Source organism: Lissotriton vulgaris, chromosome 4_1 (genome assembly GCF_964263255.1).
Source record: "Lissotriton vulgaris chromosome 4_1, aLisVul1.2, whole genome shotgun sequence".
NCBI lineage: Eukaryota > Metazoa > Chordata > Amphibia > Caudata > Salamandridae > Lissotriton > Lissotriton vulgaris.
Window position 1 is genome coordinate 845,701,136 of NC_141691.1, and position 5,959 is coordinate 845,707,094.

The 5,959-nt window shown below is 51.4% G+C and overlaps 2 pseudogenes; both read left to right on the top strand.

Annotated features, from left to right (window-relative positions):
- Positions 1-377: 377 nt before the first annotated feature.
- LOC147722663 (5.8S ribosomal RNA) lies at positions 378-530 on the top strand (annotated as a pseudogene).
- A 487-nt stretch (positions 531-1,017) lies between these two features.
- LOC147722664 (28S ribosomal RNA) lies at positions 1,018-2,517 on the top strand (annotated as a pseudogene).
- Positions 2,518-5,959: the final 3,442 nt, after the last annotated feature.

A 5,959-nucleotide genomic window follows, 5' to 3' on the forward strand; every position in this document is an offset into this window, starting at 1 on the left:
CCCTTCCAGTGCCTCCAACCTGGGCAAGGAAGAGATGGGGTACTCACCAGCCCCCCAGCAGATGGCTGACAAAAAGGTGGAGTGACCATCCCTCGTTGCCAGGTACCCCAGTCATTCAGGTTCCATGCGGCCAAGTCAAGTGTTTGAAGACTTGCGTGGTTCTTCCAAATTACTTTGGCATGCATCTGTCGCTCCAGAAGCCCCCCTTGCCCATGGCAGGGGTGGGGGACTCCCTGGCCGAGTGCCTGGTAATGCTTATTATCTCCCAACTGTGTGGTCCGACTCCCAGAGGGAAAGCAGTGAACGAATGGATGGCTCCGCCTTCCCCCACCTCTCCTTTGCCTGCAGGTGGTAAACGTTTTCGAAAAATTGCCTGTGACTCTTGGTGGCTGATCACTCTTCTTGCACGCCAATGAAGAATGCAGCTGGCTGAGATAATTAGTGTGAGTTACAAGATACATTCATCATCAACACTTTGAACGCATCTTGTGGCCAGGGTTCTGCTTGGGGGTACGCCTGTCAGAGGGTCACTTGATCATCAATTGCCCCTGGGCTTCGCCGGGACACGGCTGGGGCCATTGCTGGGTTAGCACTGCTTCACTGCATCCCCCCACAAAGTCTGACCCCTGATGGTCCGTAGCAAGGTCCCTTACCCGGTCCTGTCATGGATGTACACCACCAGCGTGCCTAGCCTTGCCTCTCTGCCTCGGTCAGGAGCGGGCTGATGACCAGTCACCCGAGCCCATACCGGGGCATCTGGCTGCGTGCCGCATGTGGCTGTCTGTGGTGTACCACTGGCTGCCCACCTGCACCACCTAGGGCACTCACCTCCACAGTCAGCTTCCCGGGTAGAGTGCCAGAGAGGCACATGGGTGCTCCCCTGCAGGCCTTCATCTTCAGATCCAGGAAAAGAAGTCATGCTGCCACGACGCCGGCCCCTGCAAGAGCAGGGGCACAGCGTTCTTTGGCTCCCCTTGCTTTGGCGTTCCAACTACGGCCTCAGATCAGACATGGCGGCCCACTGAATTTAAGCATATTACTAAGCGGAGGAAAAGAAATTAACCAGGATTCCCCCAGTAATGGTGAGCGAAGAGCCCAGCACCGAATCCCTGCCAGGTGGTGTGCGCTGGAAATGTGGTGGGACGGGCCCCCTGCTACTGGCGAAGCTGTCAACTATGGCAGACTGTGCTCAGTGGTCCCCGACCATTTTGTGCTGCCTGTCGAGTAGGCCCACGCTGGGCACCAGGGTCTGTGGCATTGTCGGTTACCCACCGACCCGTCTTGAAACACGGACCAAGGAGTCCAACACATGCGCAAGTCGGAGGGCCAAGTGAAACCCTGTAGAGCAATGAAGGTGAGGGCCGGTGTGCGCCAGTTGCGTTGGGATCCTGCCACTCAGCCAGCAGTGGGCACCCCACCGACCTGTCTCGCCTGCTCCATTGGGGAGGTGGAGCATGAGCGTGTGTGATAGGACCCGAAAGATGGTGAACTATGCCTGGGCAGGGCGAAGCCAGAGGAAACTTTGGTGAAGGTCCGTAGCAGTCCTGACGTGCAAATTGGTCATCCAACCTGGGTATTGGGGCAAAAGACTAATCAAGCCATCTAGTAGCATGTTCCCTCCGAAGTTTCCATCAGGATATCTGGTGCTCGGAGCCCCTGGTTTTAACTGGTAAAGTGAATGATTATAGGTCTTGGGGCTTACACGATCGCAACCTATTCTCAAACTTTAAATGGGTAAGAAGTCTGGCTCACTGACGTGGAGCCAGGCATGGAATGGGACTGTCACTTTTGGTAAGCAGAAATGTGCTGCAGGATGAAACTAATGCCGGGTGAGTCACCCAATGCCGACTCTCATCATACCCCAGAAAAGAAGTTGGTTGATATAGACACCAGGACGGTGGCCATGGAAGTTGGTATTTGCTAAGGAGTGTGTAACAACTCACCTGCCGAATCAACTAGCCCTGAAAATGGATGGCGCTGGCCCATAACTGGATGTCAGCGGTGCCGAGTGCTGTGGGGGCTAAGCCGCGATGAGTAGGAGGGACACTTCGGTGCCCACGGAAGCCTAGGTTGAGAGTCCGGGTAGAACGGTTACAGGTGCAGATCTTGGTGGTAGTAGGAAATAAACACAAGGAGATATTCAAACAAGAACTTTGAAGACCGAAGTGGAGAAGGCTTTTATCTGAACAGCAGTTGAACATGGGTCAGTCGGTCCTAAGAGATGGGCGAGCGCAGTTTGGAAGGGAAGTGCAATGGCCTCTATTGCCCTTGGCCGATCGAAAGGGTATCGGGTTCAGATCCCCGAACATGGAGATGGGCGCCGTCACGGTGTTCAGTGCAGTAATGTAAACAATCCCAGCAGGAGCACTGGGGAGAGTTCTCTTTTTTTGTGTAGAGAAGTCTATAGTGACAGGCCAAACAAGGTTCCATCATGTCGGTGAGCGTGCTAGTGAGAAATGGTGAAGCAAACAAACACAATTCCAGATGGCGTAGTTCCTGGAGATTAAAAACCCAGTTAAGATGGCAAAAGGAGGTGCTGTCTTTTCCGGAAATCATTAACGTTCTCAACGCATTTGACAAACCAACACCCACTTCAAACAATGCAACAAGCAACAACGATTCAGGTCACAATATAGCTCCTAGTCCACTGGATTCAAATCCACCGAGCCCAACAAGGGCAGGCAGGACCCCTTCCGTTAAGGTGCAGGGTGGGTAGATTGGCATCCTTCGGGCTCAGCCATCTGGTTGCGCCCATCTCCTCTGCCATCTGGTCTCGTGCAATGCTTTCCAATGGGATGACCCAATGGCCGGGCTGCCCTGGAAGTCCTGATGAGTGCTCATTTGCCTCCCCATTCCAAGCCAGGGCTCCAAAAGGTTGTGCTACGCCACGCCTCGGGTCCCCTCTGTCACTTGGTGTGCATGGGCTACCAAAAAGAGGGGTAGTCTTCCTCCGTATTACTAGGGATAGGGTGCTCTGGAACTCCTCACGGGCTAGAGGTTCTCAGCCGATGACCAGATGGGCTTGGACCAGACAACACCTCCCCCCATCCGGAGCTCTATTCTTCAGCCCACCGCATGACAAAGTGCCCAGTACGGGCTCCATTGGGACCAGGCATTCCTCCCTTGGGTGCCTGGGATCGAGAGATCTGGCCGGGCGCTCCCACCCTTGGCTCAGTCCTCTGCTCTGCCATGAGTACTGGGGATCAGGGGGCCTTCCCCAGTTTGGCTGGGTTCAGGAACCCTGGCCGGGACACTTGGTGGCCCTGGGGTGGAGGGCCCCATCTCCATCCCCATCTTGGGCTCCGTCCTCGGGCCTGCCACGTGGCTTGGAGCCCCAGATGCAGGAATGGGGAGCTCTCCCAAGCATGGTCTGGGATGGGGCTACATCCCCCGCTCTGCATAGGACCTGGGTGGGGTCCGTTGGGCCCGGGCAGGCCGCCTTCCTGCTTCGCCTATGCGCCAAGTTGCCTGGGGGATTCTGGGTCAGAGGTCTGTCGGAGACCCCCCATTCGCAGCCCAGTGTCTGAGGCCCAGCTAGGATCTCCAAGCCCCCGGGATACAGAGCCCCCAAGCCCTCCAAGGGTAGCCAGGAGCCATCCAGTTGAGGCTCAGGGCGGGCAGATTGCTGCCCTTCGCGCCACTCATCTGGTCGTGCCCATCTCCTGGGCCATTTGGTTGCGCCCAATGCTTTCCAATGGCGTGACCAGATAGCCGGGCTACCCTGGGAGTACAGATGAGGGCTTGTTCGCCCCAACGAGCCAAGCTATGTCTCCAGGAAGGCCGGGTGCATGGGCGCCATGGGTGCCCTCTGTTGCGCAATGCCCACGGTTTACCAGAGAGGGGTGTACCTTTCCATTGGATTACAGTTCTCTGGCAGCAACCAGACAGGCCGGGATGTTTGCAGGGTGGGTGATCTGCAGAATCTCCCCCAGGGTTGACTAACTCTCAATTATCTGTGGGTAACTGTCGCCAGGCTGTCCATCTTGGTGTAGAGCTGGACATTACTCATGTCAGTAAACAGGAATCAGCTGATCTGGAATTCCTGCATGTAATGACCTTGCAGTGTCAGCTGAGTGCTTCTCTGTCTAAACAAGGAAGTGGTTTTCTGTCTTGATAGTGTGCTTGAAGTGGAAATAGAAGCAATGCAGTTTCAAAGAATGTTATCCTGCATGGTCACACACATGAATGTATGTCAGAAGGCACTGTGATTAAAATGGAAGCAGCTTAAAAACATGAGCAGGTTAATGGCAGCATTTCTAACCAGCAATCAGGACATCAACATCAGGACACCAGCAGGGATCAATCTATTATGACTAACAACCAGCAGTCCGAGTACCCAGCCCCATACTCACGAAAAACCAACTGCTAAAAATTGTCTGCTCCTGTGTGACAGTTTTCATCCCAGACATCTCAAAGAAAATCTACCCTTTGGACAGTTTCTAAGGATCAGGAGAAACTGCACGGAACTCAGTGTTTTCAAGAGACAAGCTGATAAATTGACTAAGAAGCTGATAGCAAGGAACTATCCCAGAGGAATTGTGTCTCAAGCTAAAAAATGCACTTTGAACAACCATAGAGATACCCTCCGTAAACCCTGTCCCACACAAAGTGGCCAAGAAGAAGAAAGAAGACTGATCTGTGTTACAACATACAGCATAGCTTCCGACCGAGTTCCCAAAGTCATCCTAAAGCACTGGCGATTCTGAATAGAGACATCCGGGCTATACCCAACCCTATGTGCTCCCACAGAATAGGTAAACCCATAAGGCACATGCCTAAACCCATGTTCTCCCACAGAAGAGGTGAAAGCCTGAGGCACATGCTCGTGCATACCTGCCCATGGCCAGAGAACGTGAGAGCAGGGACACTAACCAACACTGGGACAATACCAATGGGCCACAACCCATGCAGTGCCTGCAGTGTCTGCCACCTCACCAAGATCAACAAAACAGTGTTTTTTAACAATGGCATGATGTGGCTACTATGTAATTTAGAGAATGCAATACACTGAGAGTAGTCTACCTGATAACCTGCCTTTCAATTTACACTATGCGGGTATGACGACTTGGAAAATCAGAACCAGAATATGTGAACATCATAGCAACATTAGATTCCAACGTACTACAACTAAGATGTCATCCCATTTTTGGGAATTCAACCACACACCTTGTGATTTAAAATGGGTAGTCCGAGAACATATGAAGAATACAGAAAATTTGGAATGGAGGCTTTTCAAAAAAGAGCAGAGATGGGTAGGAACAAAAACATTACCACCTCAAGTAACTGAAAACAATTGAGACAACCCACAATCTGTGTGTGGGGGTCCTTTATTAATCCCATTATTTTCTTTTACACAAAAAAGATACGAATGACACACCACCCCATATCCAACAATATATTTGTTTTTCTAAAAAACAAGAAACGGATTCTGCGACAATGAATATATTATTCCATTGTTTTGTTTATTGATTATAATGATATGTTTCTAGTACTTTTTCCAAATAAACTCTAGAAATTCGTAATTAGGCAATAGGGTCATTCCCTGTGTATATACTAAAATACTCCAATGGACCCGTTAATGTTCCGTGACGGGCGGCCATTTGTAACACTCAGCAGTCTCTACTAAGCTACGCGTCCTGTTAAAATAGCCTCTCCAGGACACACACTTGTAAGATGTGGTCTCCGGGGATCAATTTAGGAACTAGGGGCCAGATGTAGGACACCAAATACCGGTCGGTAACGGACGATTTTGGCCATTACCGACCGGTATTTGGTTATTGAAACGTAGGGGGCCTAACATTTACCGATTTGGTAAATTTACCGAATCGGTAAAATACCGAATTGGTAAATTTACAGAATCGGTTAATCTAGATGTAGGAGGCACTGAAAACAGTGCCACAGGCCCTTAAGCATTTGTTATTTACCCCGAAATAATATTCCGTGGTAAATAACGAATTCC